This window comes from Apus apus, chromosome 1 (assembly GCF_020740795.1).
Source record: "Apus apus isolate bApuApu2 chromosome 1, bApuApu2.pri.cur, whole genome shotgun sequence".
NCBI lineage: Eukaryota > Metazoa > Chordata > Aves > Apodiformes > Apodidae > Apus > Apus apus.
In genome coordinates this window covers 184,817,914-184,840,886 of record NC_067282.1, presented here as the reverse complement: position 1 = coordinate 184,840,886, position 22,973 = coordinate 184,817,914, and the positions used below count along the sequence as shown (strand labels likewise).

Sequence of the window (22,973 nt, the reverse complement as noted above, 5' to 3'; positions counted from 1 at the left end):
GGATACTTCTGATGAAGCACTGTCAATCAATGCCACGTCAGAGCAGAGGCCAAAATAGCCCAGGTACTCCTGTACAGAGTGATTAGGCTCACACTACCTAAAGAGACTGGCTGTATAAAACGTGCTAAAGGGCTTCAGGAATCTGCTCTACCACTCCTGACATCAACTCTACTATGTTTCTGCATGTTACAATGCAAACAGTATTGTGACCCTGTTTTTTTCCTGTGTGACTAACCTGAGGAGCCAAATGGCATTTTTGGATATGGAACTGAGACAGAGAATGCAAAAGTCAGCACCGTGACCCAGCTTTTTCTTCTAAGTGAGGGTTCCCCAGCAACCCTTGTGGCATCCTCAGGACTCTCTGACATCAGTGAGAGAATATCAGCAGAAAACAGCTCAAGAAAGGAAGGTAAGAAGGTGGTGTCAGAGTATAAATCCCCCTAACATTGCCCATAACAGGTACTATGATTTGTGAAGTAATAATTTCCACAGGAGGGGGAAATTTATTATTTTTTTTTCCAAATAAACACAGCTCTGTGTTTCTCTATGAAAAATGATCAGCCAGAGCTCTCAAAGTGATGCACACCTGCTTCCTGAAGTCAACCAGCACCATCATCCTTCTTCCAGGTTCAAAAAGCTGAAAGAACAAGCTCTAAAAAAACATGATTTTTGAAAATAATGTTTTAGCTTTGAAGAAAACTGTGGCAGTCCTTTCAGTTGTCTGGAAATTTCCAGACACATTTTCAAGAAAACACTAGCTGTGTAATAACACCAGAGTTACAATGTTTCGCAAACTCGGAAGCTCCCAGGAACTGTAATTTAATACAATTAATTCAACTAGTCACAAACTAAACCAACACAACTTTAAGGAAGACCAGTAAGGATAAACAAGATTGTATTTTGTGCATTCCTGGAAGACTTCTGTTTACAAAGTCATTGGCTTTCTGACTGATAATAAGAAATTTCATACCTAAAAACTAGTTATTTTTACATCTTGACAGTTCTTCATGACATTGTGCTTGATCAAATTGAATGCTGCAGTAACAGGACACTAGAATATTGTCTAGATATCCAAAGGAAGATGTATTTTAAAATATAATGCATTTTGTACATATTGCATTAACTGAATCAAATAAGGCTGAGGTTTGCCTTGAGTTTAGCCCTAAAAAAAAACAGACAAGTATTTAATTCTTAGTTTTATCCTTGTTAAATCCTTTAATTAAATGTAACATTAATTGAAGTAAAGATTATTATAGAGATTTTCTTCAACTAATACATTTAAATGCATTAAAGCAGGGAGAAAAACAAAACAAGAACACAAGCCAGGCTTATAAATAGATTCATATAAACAGCATTTAAGAAGTAACACCCTGAGAGCACCAGGCATTTTTTCATGTTTGTCAGCAGAAAAGTAACAGCAAAGGTGAAGAGCAGAGGAGGTGGTGTTAATTCATAGAAATCACGATATTAATGCAAGCTGTTTCCATTTAGCAAAGCAACATACCCGTTCACCTAAGACAGTTTCTTAAACAACATCATTGCTGTCATAAAGCAATAGGATGTGGGGCAGGAACAGAGCAGAAGTTCTCCTGTACCCAGCACTCAGACTGCTACCTGTGAGGAGACGCGTAACCCCCTGCAGCCAGGCTATTCGCTCACCAAACCCAGGGGCACCAGACAGCATGAAGCCTTCACAAACAGGCTTTTGCAGAAGCCCAGCTCTGGTCTGAAAGCCCCGTGGAGAGACCTGGGAGCACTGAGGAATGTGGAACACCGCTTCAGCCTGCTGGGAAAAGGAAGTATGGGGCATCCAGGGTGAGGGTGGTGGCACTGCCCTGCCTCCCCCAAGGACATCCCCCAAAGCATCACTTCCTGGGCTTGGTAGGCTTTGGGGTGTCTCAAAAATTAATTAGACCTCAAGTGAATAGGACCTCCTAAAGTGGTTAGTTTATTAGATTGAACAGTTGTTACAGACACAGCATTCAGAGCCTTCCCCTGTAGCAACAAGCAGAAAACAGCAGGAAGATCATAAGAAATAAAAGCAGCAGAACAGTGTCCTTATCTGTGCCTATTCACACTGGTATCGTTCACTCACCTAAAATCAAAAAGGAGTAAGGAGGTTGATTTGATCAACTCCAACATTGGCAGTACCAAGAAAGGGCTCACTCTGGCCAGGAATCAAAGGTTTATGGAGACAAATAATGCAGCGTTTGAGAATGACACTAAAAATTATATTCAAACTCCAGAATCAATGCTAGAGTCAATGCTGACAACTGATCTGCAACAGTTCCCTCTAAGTCCATAATGCATTTCTTTTTCTAAGCAGGGACAATTCTCATTTTTTGTTGCCAGACACAATAAGAAACCCAGTGCCAATATTCTCAGTCTTGTGAGAATACAGAATAACACCCCAAACAGGCATCACAACCTGCTTATTCTGTACAGTCCTGTGAGCTGACACACTCAGTTGAGAGTGTTACAGGCGTCCACCCACCTCTCTGTCCCACCGTGGATAAGAAGGAAGAAACCTGCTACAACTAAGCAGTTGTATTCACCAACCCCTCCCCAAAATGGAGATAACCCTAAAACTTCAAATTCTGCTTTAATAGTAAAAGAACTGACGTGAAGCCCTCTTTTACTGCACCCAGCTTTTCCACTTGTTTTCACCAGGCTTGGGCACAGTGCTTTTTGCTTTCTCTTGATCTCCCCAGGATTCAGCAGCCTTTGCCAAAAATAACTGTGTTTTAATTTTCCCTCACAATTCCCTTGCAGAGCTCTGCACTGTTTTAATGCCATAGCATCACGTATCCCTTTAATCTCTGCCTACGCTTTTTAACATTTCAAACACATTATTATTTATAAACAAAAAGCCACCAGGGCTTTGGTGAGGTAAAGCAGTTTAGTGGGGACTGAGACTGGGGAGTGGGGAGAGGGGAGGGTGAGTCATCATTTTCTGGTTTTAATCCTACACTTCTCTGTTTTGGGCTTTCTTATTAGCAGTAGCGCTTATTCACTTTGTGCAGGGCCAAGACAGCAAACAAGTCCTCTGAATTTGAAAGGTAAACAATTCCAGCTCCTAATTCGGCCATGCACGCCTGCTCCAGGCTGTTCAATCCCTTGAGACCCCTTTTTTGTAGACTAGGCTTTCCCCCTCCTTTAACTGCCAACCCATTGACAGCTTTTGGCTGGGGTTTTGTCCATTCCCACCTGTTCCTGCAAGAGGGAGAACAGACTGGGATGGAGTGACGCCATCCTGAAGTTTTGTGCTGTATTCAGGGCTGGGCATTGCCACACCAAATGGAGCAAAGAGGCTACAAAAACTATTTGCACAGACAAAGCAAGGCACTTGAAAACCACCACCGCTTCAACTAAAACACCACTTGGAAACAAGTTGCATGGCATACTGGAGGGGAGACAGCACTTGTTTAAAATCCCCTCTCCTTTTCAGTCACTGCTCAACAGGGCAGCAAAAAATTTGTCCTCCAGCCCAACTGTACCATTCTGCTGATGCTGTAACAAAAAGACAAAGACAGAAATAACAAGGTAACCTGCATCTCTAATGGAAGCAACAGCAGGAGGTAGAAAAATTTAACTGCCATCACACACAATTTTTCTGCCCGCTTCAAGCACCCTCTCCCTCTCTAAACACTACTTCTATATACAACTTCATGGAAAAAAAATCTCTAAAGACTGACCCTCTCAATCCCATCTATACCTCATACATTTTGCAGCTCAACTGGGAAACAATCTTTTGCCTTAAGCTATGAGAGTTGGGCAGTGCAAGGAGCCTGAGTCCAGCTTGAGAATCAGCCCCATGCGGGTTCCAGCTCAAGACTTTTTAAGATGCTTAAGTTTGGAAAAAAGACTTAAGTGTGGATGCTTCAGGTTTAGCTGCCATACCCACATTTCTGTACCAAAATACTTGCACTAAGTTTCAAAAGTGTGAATACCCTCGAGCTCCAAGTATAATTTAGGACAACTAAGAATATGCAGAACCTCTGAGAATTAGACCAGTTATTTCAGCAAATTAACTAGGTAGCAACTGTGAAAATGCTGATGTTAGGCAGTATTTCAGCTTCTTGGTCTATAAATGGATATAATTTTTACTTACTTGACAGGTGTGTCATGAGAATAAGCTAATATTGACACTTTGATCTTTAAAATACTTCACCAAGTATTAATTAAGGAAGGATAATTTTTCATTTAAAGTAGCCAGTATTTTGAAGTTGAATTTGTTTCCATCCCTTTTCCCAAAATGGTAAAGTATCTACTACTTGTTTTTCTACATATTCCCCAAGAGATTGTTTCAGAGAAATATGAGAAGGAAATACTGACATGCAGATCTAGGTTTCAAGGAAGATTAATGGATACCCCTAAACACTGCCTACTGAACGTAGGGAGAAAGGACCCCCTTATCCCCCAATAACCCATATTTTTATAACTAATCCACCAGTATTTTTTTACAAGGCAGGTCTCAAAGTAAAGTGTGAGAAGTTCACAGCGTTGCAGATATTCAGGCCCTTGATTTACTGCCCAAGTGTGGCCTCAGTTCTCCATCGAGGGAAAGGCGGCAACATATGGGCAAAACTATTACAGTTTCATCTGTAGCCAGTAATGTGAAAGACACCCAAAGCTGCACAATGCCTTTTTTTTAAGATGGGTCACTCATGTAGGCTTCTGCTGGAGAAGAAGAGCCACAGCTTGCCTGCAGAGACAGCTTTCTTCCAGCCCCTCTGTGCTCAATAATAAGGGCAGGGCTTTCACCACAGACACTCCTGTTGCAAAAGACCGAGCAGCAAAGGCATGACATTTGGCCTTTACATGGCCCAGTGAATATAAGCCCTGATCAGAAGGAAATAAAAGATTGCATTTGATAGCATAAGTCTCCAAATAAGCTGCTCTGCACATCCCAGAGAGATCATTACAAAGGGCTTTCCTCCGGTTGTTGCTGTTGGTGGTTTCAGCCTGACCTGGTATCCATAGGCTACTCGTGCTGATAGTGCAGAGTCATCATCTCTCCTGGAGCCACAGTTCCTTTCTTACTGTCAGCCAGGCAATGCAGGGAGCACAAAGCCAAAGGGAAAATAAAAAAGAAAACAGGACACTGGTGCTTGAAGAGATGACAGAAAATGCAAGCATGAAGCTAGATGCAATCCCTGTGCAGTCTCCCCAAATGCCGTTTAGGGTCTCACGGTGACGACAGCAGAAATTCAGCAAGAAAGATTTTCAAAGCCCACATCTTCTCGCCCGTTGGCCAAACCACACAAAAGATACTGAACTTGATGTTTCAGTCACTTAAGTCCTATGGATCTAAAGATGAGCTTTGGAGGTGATTCCAGGGACTCAACTCTGACTGACTGTCATATCTAGAAAATATTAGAATTAAATTTCCTTATGCAAATCCTTCATAATACTCTCTGTGATGGGGAGACTTTTTCCCCTGGTACCCTGCCTCATTTCATGCACAGCATAGACATTAATTAATGAGCTAGCAACTCTTCAGTATTTATTTTTCTCCTCGTTACCCAGAGTGACCCTATGCCTTATCTACCATGCTAACCAAAGGCTGCTGAGAATTATTTATGGAATTCACTATATGGAAGCCAAGTTCTTATAAACAACAATTAATTTTACAGTACCCATCTGGATCCTGAAACTAAGGTGGATATTTTTGGGATGGGCACTGTTTTTGAGCAACTGCTTTAAAATCCTAGAAGTCTAAAAAGCATCTTCATAGACTTTCCATAAAGAGCCTGCCTACCAGGAAGCAAAGCTTAGAGACAGCACATGACATGACATGGTCCTCACCCTTCACACGGATGTTAGAAGCAGGCTATTCACGGTGACAGCGCACATTTTATGTAAGGAATACTGCTGAGAACGGTGACCAACCCTCTCAATGCTACATCAAAAAATTGTTCCAGGGGTCTCAGATCACAAGATGAGCAGCAAGGACCTAATTTTGGTATCTAATTAGGGTTGGGAATTCTTCCCCCCACCCCATGCACTTTCCTGCCCATGCTCTACTTGACGCTGCCTCCTCCTGATTCCCTAAGGTAAACACTCCCTTTTCCTTGCAGTCACTATTTCAAGATTATTTTCATGTATCAGCAGCCTAATACAATACAATTAGCAGCTTATCATTCCTTCTGGCTATTTTACATTTTTTTCCCAGCCTTTCCCTGGTCTTTTTTAAGGGTGGTGGGGAGAAAGGGGGGAAGTCACTCTCTCCAAATACTCTCTCCTCTTCATCAGCTGAAGAAATACAGCAAACCAGCATTTCACTGGACTTGTCCAGTATCTCAACTTTGGCCTTCAGCTCTATGAAAGGTCAGTTCAGAAGTTCATTGGAAAAGGATGAGGAAGAAGAAGTTCCTGCAAGTTTATCCCATTTTCTGGCTTTATGGGTAACTAAAGCCAAAATCCTACCAGCTACCCTACCAAATGTCCCTGTCCATGCAGGGGGTTGGAACTAGATGATCTTTAAAGTCCCTGCCAACCAAACCACTCTGTGATTCTGTGATCATCATGTAGTTCAAATCCAAGTTTCAGATGTAATTTTCAATTCTGACTAAAAAAAAAATATTTTAGTAAGTGTGTCTGGATATGTTACACATCAAAAGGGATTACTGTAAGAGAAGGTGCTGGATTTCATAGTTTCAGGGCTCTAACTTTGTTTTGTGAGTGTCTGCAGGTAAAACCACTGCTCCTCTGTGTTCCTGTTAAGTGCTTTGTTCACTCTCTAGGGCTCTGCTGATTTTTTTATATGAGAATGTCTCCACAGCCACTTCTGTGATACAAAACCAAAAGTAGATATGAAAATTTATCTTCTCCTCTCCACATAAATTCCTTAATTACATGTTACTGCAAAAATCCTAGCCAAAATGAGGCAAATTAATTTTTAAAAATTATTCAGGTTTAGAAGAATAATTCAGTAATTTTAATGTCATATGGCTGCAAGAGTCAATTCAAGTAAAAGGTTTTCATTTAGGAGCTTAGTTTACACACGCACAAATTTTAAATATCAGGAAAATAACATCTCCTGAAGATCATATTTATTTTTACATCAAGGACAAGGTGCTAGTATCTACCTCTCCACAAGGTTGTGTCTATTTCTCTGTCAGTCTCATGACCAGTCTACTACTCAACTTCCTGAAATACTGCTCTACTTCACGTCCAAACCTGTTTTCACAAACATACATATTTGAAATGACATTTTAACTGGGCAAGTATCTTTTACAATTCAACCTGTACTTCAACCCAATAGCCCTCTCCTGCTAAACAGACACTTATAGAACTACAGACAAACAAGACTCAAATATTCTGCTTGTTTAATAAAAAATGGGGACTGAAGATAACAGTACTTCTTCCCAAGTTTCCCAGGAGAAACAGCTGAAAATCAAGTTGGTGACAATTATGTGAAAACAGCTCAAGAAAAAAAAAAAAATTACCTGTACTAACTCATCACACATGTGGAATTGTTCAAAAACTGCCACTGGCTGAACAAGCAACCTCATATCAGTAAACAGCTCTATATAAACCAAACAGCATTTTGCAATGTTCCTGCAGGATCTCACTGTTTCAGTACTATTGGTCAGTTAGTAATTTTAGAAGGCAAATTTATAAAAGCTCAAAGGCTGAAACTGTCCCAGCTTGTCAGACATTTAAGACATGATCACTGTCCTATTTGACATGTAAGTCATGAATTCTGTACTTTATCCAGCATTGGGAAAGGCTTAGTTGACCTCTTCCAAACTCATCAGAAAGGATCTGGGAAATGGAAAGTGAGATTGTGGGAAAAATGTAGTATGAAAAAATACTGGAATGAATCTGTGGCAGCTAGAAGTTCATTACTATCACTACCCTGCACATCAGAGCTACTCAAAACCTCCTTGGGGTATGACTTAAGGAGATACAGCTTTGCTTCACACACAAATACGTACATACATATACACTTGGCATGCACACAGGGGGTTCACATTATTATGAAATACAGCTAAAGAAAGCAATTATTTTAAGAAAAATAACAGGATATTCACCAGCGAAGTAACAGTTTCAAAAGGGTCTAGAAAATGAACCAGAGGTCTTATTGTTAGAGAACTATTGACTCCAGGTTTGAAAAAGTGACCTCAAGTGAACAACGATACATTTAGCCTAGAAGCTGCAGCCGCTGTATTTCATTCTAAATTGAATTGCCAATCCACAGTGCAATCTTCTTCTATAAACTCACATCTTTGGGGCAAGTATACAGAAAAAGTATTTTATACTGGCAGCATTATTGCAAGTTAGCGAGATTCTTTTGGAAATGGAAAATATGTCCACACTACAGAATTTAAGGATCCTCATGGGTCCACTCAAACTTATAAGAGGGTAGTGGGTTGGGTTTTTTTCCATTTAAGGACACTTAGTGACAACTTCATGTTGACATTTTTCCTTCAAAGATTTCATAAGCATGCAAATGAGTAATAGCACATCGTCCTGTTAAAAGCACTTAGGTATGTATACCCTACAGACCCACACTGAAAAATTTCTAATAGATATTTTATATCTCAGATGTACAATGATCAGATCTGACATTCTCGCCACACTGAAAGTGGGTTTTTTGTTTGCTTTTGGGTTGTTTGGGTTTTTTTGTAAATTAGGCTACCAATTTAGCATGATCTATAATATCACCAGTGTCAAAGGTTTGCAAATATAAATAATTGGCACATGATGTGATATACTTACATTCACTTTTCCACTAAGTCTTCTTCGCTGCAGTCAAGTTATTCTCCAGAATAGTGTTTAATCTTCTTACTAAATAAAACAAGGCAGCGATTAAAAATATAGTAATATGCATTAAGCTGTACTCAATCACCTTAAATTTATGAGCTTTAAAATATTGATTTAAGATCATCTATAGCATCCCATAAACTTGTTATCTGTTTATATATTGTCAATTTTATTACACTTTAAACACAACGTCAGCACACGGTAACTTTCAATCCTGAGGCTAAATGGGGAAATGTTCTGTATTTTAATAGCTGCTCAGGTAATAAATCAGATGGACAGTTGCTCACAGATGTACAACTAATTACTGGAGAACTGAGATCTCAACTGATATATTACCAGAAAGAATGCCTGGCAATACAGATGGGGTATTGTATGATTTGGCACTCCTCTACCTAGAGCTTGAACATGCTCTTATCAGTGGCAGTAGTCAGCACCTCCCACGATCAAACATTTAAGAATGGAAGAACAACAGTGTCTGTCACTCTAGGGAATGTTATAAGGCCATCCGATATCGTTTAGAATCACAGAATCACAGAACTATTCAGGTTGGAAAAGACCCTTGGGATCACCAAGTCCAACCATCATCCCTGCTCTACAAAGTTCTCCCCTAAACCATATCCACCAACACCACATCCAAACAACCCTCAAACACATCCAGGGATGGTGACTCAACCACCTCCCTGGGCAGCCTATTCCAGTGTCTAACCACTCTTTCTGTGAAAATTTTTTTCTTAATGTCCAGTCTAAACATACCCTGTTGCAGCTTGAAGCCATTCCCTCTGGTTCTGTTGCTCATTACCTGTGAAAAGAGACCAAGCACCAACCTCTCTACAATGACCTTCCAGGTAGTTGTAGAGACTGATGAGGTCTCCCCTCAGCCTCCTCTATCTCAAACTAAACATTCCTAGCTCCTTCAAGCATTCTTCATAAGAGTTATTCTCTAGGCCCTTCACCAGCTTCGTTGCTCTCCTCTGTACTCACTCCAGCACCTCGATATCTCTCTTGAATTGAGGTGCCCAAAACTGGACGCAATACTCCAGGTGTGGCCTCACCAGTGCTGAGTATAGAGGGACAATCACCTCTCTACTTCTGCTGGTCACACTGTTTCTAATACAAACCAGGATGCCACTGGCTTTCTTGGCCACCTGGGCACACTGCTGGCTTATATTCAGCCACTTGTCGATTAGAACCCCCAGGTTCTTTTCTGCCAGACACTTTCCAGCCACACTTCCCCAAGCCTGTAGCGTTGCCTGAGGTTGTTGTGGCCCCAGTGCAGGACCCAGCACTTGCCCTTGTTGAAGTCCAGACCATTAACATTAGCCCAACAATCTAATCTATCCAAGTCTCTCTGTAGAGCCTCTCTCCTCATGCAGATCAACACTCCTGCCTAGCTTGGTGTCATCTGCAAACTTACTGATAATACACTCTATGTCCTTATCAAGATCATCAATAAAGATGTTAAACAGAAACGGTCCCAACACTGAGCCCTGAGGAACACCACGTATGACTGACCACCAGCCAGATTTGACTCCACTGACCACCACACTTTGGGCTCGACTGTCCAGCCAGTGCTTGATCCAACAGATTGCGTGCTCATCCAGTCTATGAGCAGCCAGGTTTTTTTATGAGAGTTCTATGGGGAACCGTGTCAAATGCTTTTTGGAGGTCCAGGTAGACAATATCCACAGCCTTTCCCTCGTCGAATAGTTGGGTCATCAGGTCATAGAAGGAGATCAGGTTCATCAGGAAGGACCTGCCTTTCAGCCATCCTGACTGGGCCTGATCCCCTGGTTATCCTCTGTATGTCTTCAAATAACACTCAAGATGATCTGCTCCATGACCTTCCCTGGTAAGAAGGTCAGACTGACAGGGCTATAGTTTCCCGGATCCTCCTTTCTGCCTTTCTTATAGATGGATGTTACATTTGCTACCCTCCAGTCCATTGGGACCTCCCCAGTTAGCCAGGACTTCAGGTAAATAATGGAAAGTGGCCTGGTGATCATGTCTGCCAACTCTTTCAGCACCTTTGGATGTAACCCATCCAGACCCATAGATTTGTGTGTGTCTAAGCGGTGGAGTAGGTCTCTGACCACTTCCTCTTTAATTGTGATGACCTCATTCTGCATCCCCTCTGTGTCTCCTAGCTCCAGTGGCTGTGTATCCAGGGAACAGCTAGTTCCACTACTAAAGACTGAGGCAAAGTAGGTGTTGAGAACCTCAGCCTTTTCCTCATCCTTTGTTACTAAGATTCCTTTTGCATCCAATAAAGGATGGAGATTTTCCCTAATCCTCCTTTTGTTGTTAATGAATTTATAGAAACTTTTTAAATTATCCCTAACAGCTGTAGCTAATTTGAGCTCTAGCTGTGCTTTGGCTCTACTAATTTTCACCCTGCATCACTGTATAAGCCAAAAAGTGGTTTAAAAGGGTTCATGGAGATTGTTCAACATCAACGTGAAGGTGACAATTGCCCTCAAAAAAATATCCCCATTGATAGATGTAGTGAGCACTGACTGTCCCAACCTGTTTACTACACACAGATATTTCCCAGGTACTTTTTAGTAAAGCACACGATGCCTACTCAAACCGTTTGCAGGGAATGCTGACGCACACATAAAAAGACCATCACATGGCAGTTCCCAGGGGAGAGAGACCTGAACACCCAGCAAAATCCACCTCCTTGTTGCCAAAGCCATCTAATCTAAACTGAACGTGACTTTGAGACTTGCCTAACACCAGCTCCCTGGGGAGGTAAGACACAAACATCAGCAGGGCTGTTATTTTCCCTTCATGTTCCTTGAGGCTGCCCAGTACTATACTAAATTTATTTTTTATGTGATTTAATTTCTTCTTTGCTTTTCCCATATCTTGTTACTGTGGTAACACATTCTTTAAGACTGCATACATTCATCTCTTCCTGGAGCCTCCTGACCATATAAATGTTTCAGCACCACAAAAGATCCCAGGGAAAATGGGACATGGACCTATTGGAGTGGATCCAGAGGAGGGCCACAAAAAACAATTAGAGGGCTGAAGCATCTCTCCTACAAAGACAGCCTGAGAGAGTTGGGGTTGTTCCATCTGAAGAGATGGCAGCTCTTCCAGTACCTGAATGGGGCCTACAGGAAAGCTGGGGAGGGACTGTTTGCAAGGACATGTAGAGATAGGATATGGGGCAATGGCCTTAAATTAGAGCAGGGCAGATTTAGATTAGACATTAGGAAGAAATTCTTTACTATGAGGGTGGTGAAGCATTGGAACAGGTTGCTCAGAGGTGGTGGAGGCCCCATCCCTGGAGACTATCAAGGCTTGATTCAGTTCTGAGCAACCTGATCTAGGCCCCCGCTCACTGCAGGTGGGTTGGACTAGATGACCTTTAAACATACCTTCCAACACAATGCATTCTATGATTCTATGAAAAGCTGTCTGAAGTACCCTGCACCCTCACCAGATGGAGGATGAACATGGATACTCAGCAAAACTGTGAGATGAAGGACATAGGAAAAGAGCTGGATGAAATATTTAGACCACAGCTGCATGATACAGCCTAACTGGAGACCATAGGCTCAGACTGGGTCTGAGGGAAGTCATAGGAGGGGAGTGTAAAAAAAGGCAGCCAACACAAGAGACAGACAGACAAAACTTTTGGACTTGAAGACCAAAGGAGAGGGAAAATTTCTTTCTCTGTCTTACTGACAAAGGGAAAAACAGATCTGGTGCAACTTAAGCATATAAAGGAAAAGGAAAAACAGAAGTAAAAGGAAGTGCAATGGGATGTGAAAGATCATGACATTGTCGACAACAGCCAAGAAGGAAGGAGGTGGAGGTAGTCAGCAAGGAAACAAGACTTCATCCTGCTGAGGAGCTCTCTTTATACATTGTTCCTCTCCTTTAGAACATTTTTGCAAGCATTGCTGAAGGGTGATTTAGGCACATCTTGCACAGTTGGTTGACATCTCAACTTTGCAGTTTCAACAACTGAAGTGCCTGGAAATCACTATTTGGCTGAAAAATGAATCAAACACTGTGAGCTCTGACTGTTGTGTCCATCCAGTTATACCCTCAGTAATAAATGTATGTGCCCTGCTAACATCACAAATTTGTTTCTTGGGAAAATAAGTTCAACCATAACCCAGGAACAGGCAGAGAGTCATCACACTACTTATGTGTCAGTTCTTACGTGGGTATATCAGGAATTTTAGCCTGTAGTTGGTAATCAGCTGTACCAGAGGATGATGCTACAAAACTGTACTAAATTTTCTGTGTTATAAAATAGGAAGCTTTTTTCATAAAAGGTTTGGGACACAAGCCAGAAATCTCACTCTCTGTCTCACTGTTTATTCAGACTGAGTCATCAGATTTTCCAGGTTCCCCTACTCAAATGGCATGCTGCTTTGGCTAGGTTTAGATGGACACAGGTGGTACCATCTGCCTCAAGGCTTCCTGGTTCTATTTGACTTTTTTTTTTCCTTTTACCTCCTACTCATAGAACAACAGCTCTTTTTCAGTATCTTACATTGGAACACCACAAGGAACTGCTCTTTCATGGTATGGGTTTGGTCAGCTGACATGTCAAAATGGACTGCTTGAACTATAGGAGCTAAAATACATAACTATTACAGCTCCTCTGGCAGCTGGAGGCTCTTGCAGACTGACCTAAAGTCAAAAGTACTTTGATGACACAGGAGAGATTTTCTTTAAAGCTCACAGGAAGCATGAGCACAAACAGAGCAAGCATAGGGTGAGGGAACGCTCACGCAAGCTAACTCCATCTGACAAAGTTGATCTTCCTGTTCTTCTCTTTCCACTGGCTTGGGAAAGGGGGTCCTGCCACTCATCACTTTTTGAAGGAGGAATTAATCTTCCCAGAACTGCTTTTTGGAGGAAACTCCCTCTGCCCTCCATAAGCTGCAGAGGACAGCAGACTACATTTAGCAGACTAAATGTAGCAGACTACATTTAGCTCTTGTCCTGTCCTAACCCAATCTGAATGCACTAAACTGCTTCCACCTTTTCATATGACACAATTTCTGTCTTTCATATCAAAACAGTCTTTTAGGACATAAGGATGAAGACCACCATGGATATGTCATGCAATAAAGACCATCAGGATCGGTCAATAACCCAAAAGAGCCAGGACAGCCGTAAACAACCTCCCCATCCTGCAAGAGCCCTCTCCCCCATCAGGCAGCTGCACCTCTATATTTAGGGTGACTGTCTCAGATACCATAGTTTCAAAAATATGACAAACTCTGGCTGATCAGTTGTGTCCAAGTGCAAAATTTTGCAAGTGGACATCACGCTAGCTCTGGTGCTGCAGCTGCTGGGTGGACTGTGGCTTCTGAAAGCTGCAAGGAACAAGACACAGAGCTCGCCCTGAGGCACCTGGAGCCAATGCTGCTTTAAAGTAGCAGTATGAACATATCAAGTGGGGTTTGTTTTCAGCTTGCTTTTTTTTTTTTTTCTTCTAGAGCTAAAAACAGATCATGAACTGCATTTCTTTGAGGGAGACTTTTGTTTGTTTGTTAGAAAGGGCAGGCACTGGGTCAGGAATAAAAAAGTTGTGCTACCCGGTTCCCAGACACAGACCATAGTCCCCTGAGCATTCAACTATATGTAACATATGGAGCAGATACTTTTCATTTAGGTTTTTATAAGCTTACAGAACTTTTATCTGGCTGTTGAGCTAACAAGCACAGTGCACCCGATAGGACGGAGCATGAAGAATAACACTACATACGGCTTTTTTCAGTTTAATTTTGAAAACGGATCTTCACATTTCAGTGCTGGGAAGGCTACGTTACAACAGTGAGATCATGTCCATATGGAAACAGGATATTGAATTTACTATTAAAAACTTTAGGGTATTATCAAATGTCAGCTTAAGACTCTAAACATTGAAATGTATTTACATCTCTGATTAAGTCTGTATCACACTACTACACTCCAATATGTGGCCACTGCTGTATCTTCCTTCACCTTCAGCTCTCCAGTTTACATCACTCTTGATCATCTCCATTCTGCCATCTCCACCTCCTTGACCTCAGAGACACCTGCTCCACTTCTACCACATGAACTCCAGAGTTCTATTACTGACTTCCTTTCTGTCTCTGCTTGGCTATCTCAGGCTTAGTATCATCATTGTCTTTAAGCTGCTCAATAAAGCTCTACCTTCCATACACTTAAATCTAACAGTGACTAAACATTTTTTTCCCCTCTTTGTTTTCCAGTCAATCCCACATCCTCGTGGCCTCACTTTTACACACTATGAAAAGACCTTGATCAGCCAGCCCTGTGCAAAAATTAACAAAATAATGTAAGTGCTTATTATTGCTGGATATACTTCAAAAGAAAATTGCTTTCACTCAGATCCTTCATTTTGCTCTTCCTATACTTCACAGGGCTAAAGTTAAAAAAAAAAAATATATATATATATATATATAAAGGAAAAAAAACACACATTGTTGGAGTTTTCCATTCTTAAAATTTAAAAATCTCAGACCAAAATCTGAGTTTTACAGATACACTTTAAGAGCAAAGATGAGCAGAACCGAAAACTGAAACCAAATAATTTGTAGTCCATTACCCTTTCTGAATATCTTTCACTTTAGTCTAACGTGACTAAATACCTTCTCTTTACAGACTTTGCCACAGATATTTCTTAACTACAGAGTTAAATACACTAACCAAAAAGAACTTCTTTCTCTGCTGTCCCTTCTGATCAGTCCAGAAACCCTACTTGCTCTTTCAACAGTATTTCATTGCAAAGATCAATAAACAAAGAGCAAGAACGCTACTCTGTGAACTGCTGACAGGTTGAGGTCTGGCATCTTGCATATTAGGGCAAGAATTGAAGCAAGTATCAGTGGAGGACTGGTGAGCAGCACTTTTTCCAGATTCTTCAGATTGACACTTATTAAACCTTAAGGGTTGGTGTTGGCCAAATTGTTTCCTGCCTTGTCACTCACATTAGGCAACGGTGCTGCTCTCTGACCAGAATGGTGCTGAGTCAGCAACCAGTGCTGATCCATACTCGTCAAGCTGCCTGGCCACTTGATGCAAGGACCTAATCCAACACAAAGCAACAGAGAAACAACCCCAATTTCTGAAAAGGTATTTGAGAAACGCTTAAATCTTAAATCCTCACCTTTCAACAGTATATTTAGCTTGGTGTGCTGGTTTGGTTTGGTGAGTTTTTTGGTAGTGAGGGAAGGGCCCCAGGAGTGGCCACCAGAGAGAAAATAGATGTGCCTCAGGGATTAACATATGAAAGAACTGAGACCTGAGCAGAGCTGAGTGGACTCCAGAGAGAGTGAACTCCAGGTTGTGGAGTTCAGTTTAGTTTAAGTTCATTTGCAGTAACCCCAACTAGTCTATGTGACAAGCTCAACACTGTAAGCAAATCAGAGGAGATCTGAGATTTTTTGTGTGTTAGGTGAACCAACACACGTTAGATATATAGATATATAGATGTATATAGATATTTTTTCCCCCTCCAACTTGAGCTCCAGGGGGTTAAAGTGATAAAATTAATAAAAATCATAAACAGTACAGTCTATGCCTATGACTTTTCAAATGACATTTGGCAAATTGTTTCAAAATTAATCCTATGAGAAGTAATTATATTGCAGTACAGGAGGTTTACACATCAATGTAGATGTCTCATCAAATGTGCTCATTTCTCTGTACACAATAAAGCCAAAGGAAGAAGACAGGCTCTTCCAGAAGACGATGGAAACTGGGTTTATTTCTCTTACTGTTGGCTGGAGAGGCATCCCAAGTGCTCATGTTATGAGTCTGATTTGTTAGAGTGAATCATCATTATTTAACAGAATAACATCTTCCTAATTCTGTGCCCTCTGGGTAAAAAAAGTTAGTGAAAACCTTATCTTTACTCTGGTATACTCTGCACAAGCATAGACAGTAAAGAACCTCTCTCCAGTAGCTCAGCAGGGTCTTTTCAGTCATTAAGATGACCACATACAAACTTTCAACAGCCATCTTATAAGCCTTTCATCAAGTGTTTTGCTTTCTCCATATCAGTCAGGAGACCAGAGTGGACTTTGCAAAAAGTTCTCAAGGCAGACCTTTCATTTCTAAACCAGATACCCAAGTAATAAAAGCTTCCTGCAAGCAGGAACCCAAGCTCTGACTAGAGCTGGGTTAAGTAAACACTTGCCACTTGCATTCTAGCTGAAGGTTAATCATCAAGTAGTTTACAAAACACATGCTCCTTTGGAGACCGAAGGTGAAAGGAGAGTTCCCAGAAGGCAAAAATTGCTGCCCTGATTGTGCACATGTGCATTAATGCATTCACACAGGAAAAGGCACAGGAGTAACCAATTCACTTTCATGAAAAGCCAGGAACCACTTGCCTTGCTCAGTTAAAATACATTTATATGTATCTATGTTTGATGAGGACATCATGCTTGAGGTCACAAACGGACAAGCCTCTATTGTTCAAGGGACAGTGTGTGAAATAGAGTCAAATGTTCTTTGTGCTTGCTGTTCTCTCTTGGCTGGCTTTAGATGATGCTTTTTTCAGCAAGTGAGGGCACTGCACTTTTCTGCAGTCTCCCTCCTTGCTCTGGCAGCACAGGGCCAAGCCAGCCATGATATGCTGCCTCCATGCAAGGGGCCAGTCTGTGCAACCTGGTGGTCTCTCTGCCATGCAAGATGCTCCCCATGTCATGAGCACCTAGAGCAGGAGACAGGAGAGAGACCAACGCTGTACCATGTCAGAACAAAGCTCTTATTTAGTTTTCCAGGAATTCAACATAATACTGGCACTGCCAAATTTTTAAACTACCCAAAATCCAGAATTACCCAAAGCTCACAAATTCAGGTTTCCCTTCACTTTCCTACTCCTTCAGAGTCCTAAAATGATATTGCTGTTTTCCTCTGATCTCAATTCTCAGATAATAGTCTTTTTTCTTTTCTTTCCTTTCCATTTTTTTTTTTTTTTCCTTTTGCATCTGAGAGCCAGGGAAGAGGCATAAAGAGAGGTATATTGGAAAGCAAAGCCATCTATGTTTGTGCTGACTGTAAGAACTAGTATAAACACAGATCAGTTAGACTAGTTTGCATTCACCAGCAGTTTTTAAAGCACTGAAGTAGCTCAATCATTTAAAAATACGAATAAGTATTTCCCTGACAAGAATTTTAAGGAATCTTATGTCATTCTGGTGATGTGCAAACTTACCAGTAGCTTCTGTGCTCACCACAACATATTCTACAGCTGCTGTTTTGGCTTAAAACAACCCCAGCAAAACCTGCCGCCCCCCTTCACAAAACACAGTTGTTAACTACTAACTGAAGAATTCACCAAAATTGTTTTACAACCATTACTGTTCAATCAAGGCAAATTGTGCAACATCCAAGGACACTGCTCCAGAGCTTGCCAGCTCAAAAACGAAAATCAGCATCTTCTGTATTACATTCCCTCTTTCATCTTCATGTTGTTGAAGGCATTCCACAGGCAGTTTTATTTCTGAGAGCACTGATTTTCAGTCGATCTGCTCTAGCCTGGATTTGAAATAGGATACTATGTGAAAATTGGATGCTGGGAGCCTCAACATGCCCAGGCTTGCACAGGAGGTTAAACAAAAAGAAAAAGAAGGTTTTTTTTTAAACACAAGGTGCTAGTAAAACTGATTTTAAAGTGTCCTCCACTTCTCTTGACTGGAAGTAATATATTACCTCTATAAAGATTTTCATATCAAGCTCTTAAACTTCTTTATTATTTAGACAATGCCATTGGTACATACCTCTCCTTAGAAATATGCATTTTAATAGTCAACCAAAGCAACCCAAACCACCAAGATAATTAAGACTGCTTTAAAATTGGCTTCACTACCTTTCCCCATATATTTGCCAAGCTACGGCCCAATCTGCAGTCTCTTCATCATGTAGTCAGTGGGAGTACTTGCACAAGAATTCAAAGGCTTACTCCCTAAATTACAAAATGCAGCCTGCCTTATTGGAAAAAAGGAGCAGGAATGACAGTGGGAGTGCAAAAAAAGGGAAGAAAAAAATACTAAGTGTAGGAAGGTAAAAAGGAAGAAAGATTGTTAAATGAGGAATGTGGCACAGATGAGAGAGAAGAAGCGACATAAGGAGACAGCAGAAAAGCAAAACAAGAGGAAAAGCATAAAAGGATGGAGAGTTTCTCCTGAACTCTGTAGGACTTTACATTTGCAAGACGTGGAACAGACAAGCAAGTGGAGGAAAACAAGCTAGTGATGGCAAACTGGAGTGGGGAACTTTGTTTTTAATTTTGATTTAAGAAGTAAAAATCACCCCAGGTTCACTTTCCAATCCTTCATCCCCCACTGGGACACTAGTTCCCCTGAGCAGACACTGAGGACTCCTGCCATGGTGACCCAGACAAGTCTTGCCAGAGCCCATAACAAAAGACTGATGAAGTTCTCAGTGTTTCCTTTGATTGCAACTCATTTCTCCCACCACACTGGAAATGTTTTTCTTTTGTTTGTTTCTAAAGTGCAAAAAGGAATGACTGCAAAGTTCACTTTGAAGCTTGAGTAAAATTTCATATTCTCCCAATTTTACATTGAGAAATATGCAAAAATCAGAATCTTCTCTTTAATACAACAGTTGCCTGGCCTGTGCCTTTTGCTATCCAGACCAGAAAGTGTCACAGCAATCCAAGTTTAAATACCAGGGATGTCTCATTTGTCCATCAAAACCAAGGAACAAGGCAACTCTGGCTAATTATCAGCAATATAAGAACACTGCCCTCCTTCAAATCAGGCAGAAGGACTCTTCTCATCTTCAGTGGCTCTCAGAGAATCAGTCCGATTCCCCCAACCCCCCTTGCTTCCTCCCTGAGCAGTCTTCCTAATCTGGAATACTTCAGAGCTGGGAGCTGGACCCCCTGCCTTGATTCCCATCATCTGCACTGATTTATGTTAGCAAGCCAGGCCAGCTGGCCGCCTGCACACCCAAGGAGCCCATACACTGATATTGGGCTCTTTTTAAAAAAAAAAAAAACAACAAACAAACCCACCACAAAATGAAACCAAAAAAAGTCCAGCAGTCCAGCAGAGCTTGCCTGCCAAGTTAAAACTTGCTCCCTGCCCTGTGAAATTAACCTACCTGCTGCTTCTGAGCACGGATACTTTCCTGGGTGTAGCTGTTCTTTGGTGGGCGAAGCCCTCTTCTGCAAATAATTCAAAGATATTTCTAGGCTGGGGGAAGGGTGCAGGCTTACTGTTTCTACTTCACTAGAAAAGCTACATATGTTGTGTTTTTGTCTTGTTTTTTTAAAAAGAACCCATTCCAAACTGATAGGAGCTGTGCTCAGGCTGATACTGCCCTATCTTGCAGAGCAAGTCACAGCAGGTTCTGCAATTGCAGGCTCTGCAAACACTAATTTTAACCCCCTCCATGGGACCTTCATTTGCCTGGTGCTTCCAAGCAGAGGACACCATATGCACAGCCACTGGCATGGGCAGGGAACAGCCAGGCAAACACTCTCCTGATCCAGTGGCCCAACCAACTTCAGTCATTCCTCAGCTAACAACCTGGTTTTTTTACTATTATTATTTTTATTATTTTATTTTTATTCCTATGAAACCTCTTTCTTTCATGTTTACATGGGGCATGAGCTACAGGAAAAAGTGCTTGCTGTTCAATTCAAACACTTTTTTTTTCCATCAGTGGAGGAAACGGCATTTGGATCCACACGAAGGGAAAAGCAATATTTATAAAGGAAGTTCCCACACTTCCTCTTCAAACAAATCACTCCAGGCTGGTTTTGCAATTACAGCCCTACCGTAAAGAGCTGGGAAGGGGGGAAGGGGGGATGGAAAGCACTGAGCACATTATTTCCTTTTAAAGTCAGTTGCCTGTGAAAAGACAGCTTCCTGAGAGGAAGGAGTTAAGCATTCAGGAAAAACTGTCAAGTTTTCAGTAACTAATTTACTCTTCCTGTAGGCCTGGAGGAAATCCACAGCCTCCACAAATATTCCTTGCTCGTTTCAATACTACTCTTTGTGAAATGGATTTTAATGGCCAAGTGAAGTGATCCAAACCGCAGATGTAATTAAAGCTGCTGAAACTGGCTCCACGAAAGGCTGGGAAGCGCCCCGCACCCAGTCTGGGAGCAGGCAGGGCGGTGGTGACACTGGGAGGCCTCGTCCTCATCCAGCACGCTGATGGAGAGACCCCACCTTCTTGTGAGGGCAGCAGGGGGGTTAAAGGATGGAGATGTGCAGCAGGAGATGGACAGATGGATGGAGAGCTGCCCTTCAGCAGGTGCTCCACCCTTCAGCTGGTGCTGGCAGCTGCCTGTGACCTGTGCAAGCAAACAAGGGACCTCTACGGAGGGGATGCTGCTCTGGTCTGGAGGAGTATTTGCTCTTGCCCTGTCTCCACCCCACACCCTGCTCCCTGGTAGCCTCCTCCTATAATGCAGCTCTGGGCACTACCACTCTGCCACCACAAGCCCACTTATTTGTAACACGTGTTAAAAACTTTTGTCATCCATGGGAAAACTGTATTTGACAAGCAGTATTTCCCTCTGCACACAGTGGTTGAACTGCAACGCTAGTGTAGGAAGCACAGAGATTTTTCAGACAATTCACAGTAAATCAGCTTCCCATTTGAACCAACATACCTTAATTTCTTCTGTGGTGAGTCAAACCACTTGTCTGCCTGAAAGGTCGGTAGTCCCCTAATATTGAAACCTCTGTTAGATCCATACCCAGTTATGGAAGAATAAAGTTTCCCCAAAACTCCTATTCAAAGCGTGGGAAGATGGAAAACAAGATCAGCATATCTTGCTGAAAATAGTTCTTGAGATAAAAGGTGATTGCTTTGGCACTAACTTCTCCCTCCTCCTTCCCTCCCTTCCTCAGCCATGCCAAGGTGTGAAAGGCTCAGGAAACTCCCTGTTCCTACTTCACTGTTTTTTGGTGTGTTTTATAGAACAATTGGATTTGGACTTGATTAACCTTTCATCTAAAGAAAATCCTAAACCTCTGAGTTACTAATTTCATCTGATAACAGCTGCAAAAAGCTAACTCCACATTCTTCAAGTTAAATCATTGCCAAATTCTGTTTTGAAGCACCAGCTGCCCAGATTAAGGCTAAAGAACTTACCAAACCAGTTATATTTAAATTATTAATCAAAATCACTTGGAATATTATGATTAAAATAAATTGGTTTATGCAAAGATATCTACAAACCTGAAACGGAGTTACAGTGAAAGAAATTAATCAGCTGATGAATAATAAATACAGCTCTTCATTTGTTTCACCTCATGTGCCAAGTAGTACAAAAGAAAAGTCATTAATACTAGTGGATTCCAGAGCTAACAGAGATCATTAAACATTTATAATCACTAAACTGTTTAAATGGAAAGTTTGCAGGGCAAAAAACCCAACTTGCAATATTAAGTTCAGAACAAACTAAACCCCATGATTTTGTCCATCTGGATGAAACAACAGAGGAAAGCAAAGCAAAGCAGAGCTGCCTCTTAGGCTTGTTTGCTGTAGGTAAGCAGCAAGATCTGTCGTCAGTTGTAAGAAGTGAGGCGCTTGTCTGAAACCTCTGTCTTCAGACCTGTGAGTAAGATTCTTGAAAGCAGCTGGCCTGACTGCTCTCCCATTTCTGGAAGCAAAACACCACAGCTTGGCCAATTACCTCCCTGTGCTTCCCATGAAGGCATGTGCTTTTATATCCATGCACGCATGTTTTACTCTCAACCACCACAAGAAGCATTTTTCTTGTTTGACATGCAACAGGTCTGTTGGCAAGGCACATTTCTTCTTTAAAAAACAGTGGGTTTTGGTAAACAATGCACAGATTTCCTGGGGATTACCAGAACTACATGCCTCTTATTAAGCACTGCTCCAGTGACATAAGATGATGTCAGTGGAAGAACAGAGTAAATAATTCATTGCTGCACAGCTAAAAACTTAGCATATGTTAATTTATAACATTCCTTAACTCAATTATTTGAGTTTGAGTGGGTGGCAATCAGTGAAGTAAAACACAAGCAAACAGTTGCTGTCATATCCCCTGTCTGACGCTACTCTGCTTTCATCTTGCATAACCACTTCTCTCCAGCTAAACCTTTACACCATTTTAAAGTACATGTTTGGCTTTATTTTCTAAAGAACTCAGAGTACCTCTCAAAAAAATGTCAGAGATTAAAAAGTACCCATGGTGGAAGAAC

At 41.5% G+C, this 22,973-nt stretch overlaps 1 protein-coding gene across 3 annotated transcripts in view; it reads right to left on the bottom strand.

The window, feature by feature from the left end:
- PLXNB2 (plexin B2) overlaps nucleotides 1-22,973 on the bottom strand; it is a 261,344-nt gene that overhangs the window by 107,411 nt on the left and 130,960 nt on the right. For all 3 annotated transcript variants that reach the window (XM_051623011.1, XM_051623020.1, XM_051623030.1), the window contains one exon: nucleotides 8,728-8,796. The gene's annotated coding sequence lies outside the window, so the exon portion shown is untranslated. The remainder of the gene's footprint in view (nucleotides 1-8,727; nucleotides 8,797-22,973) is intronic.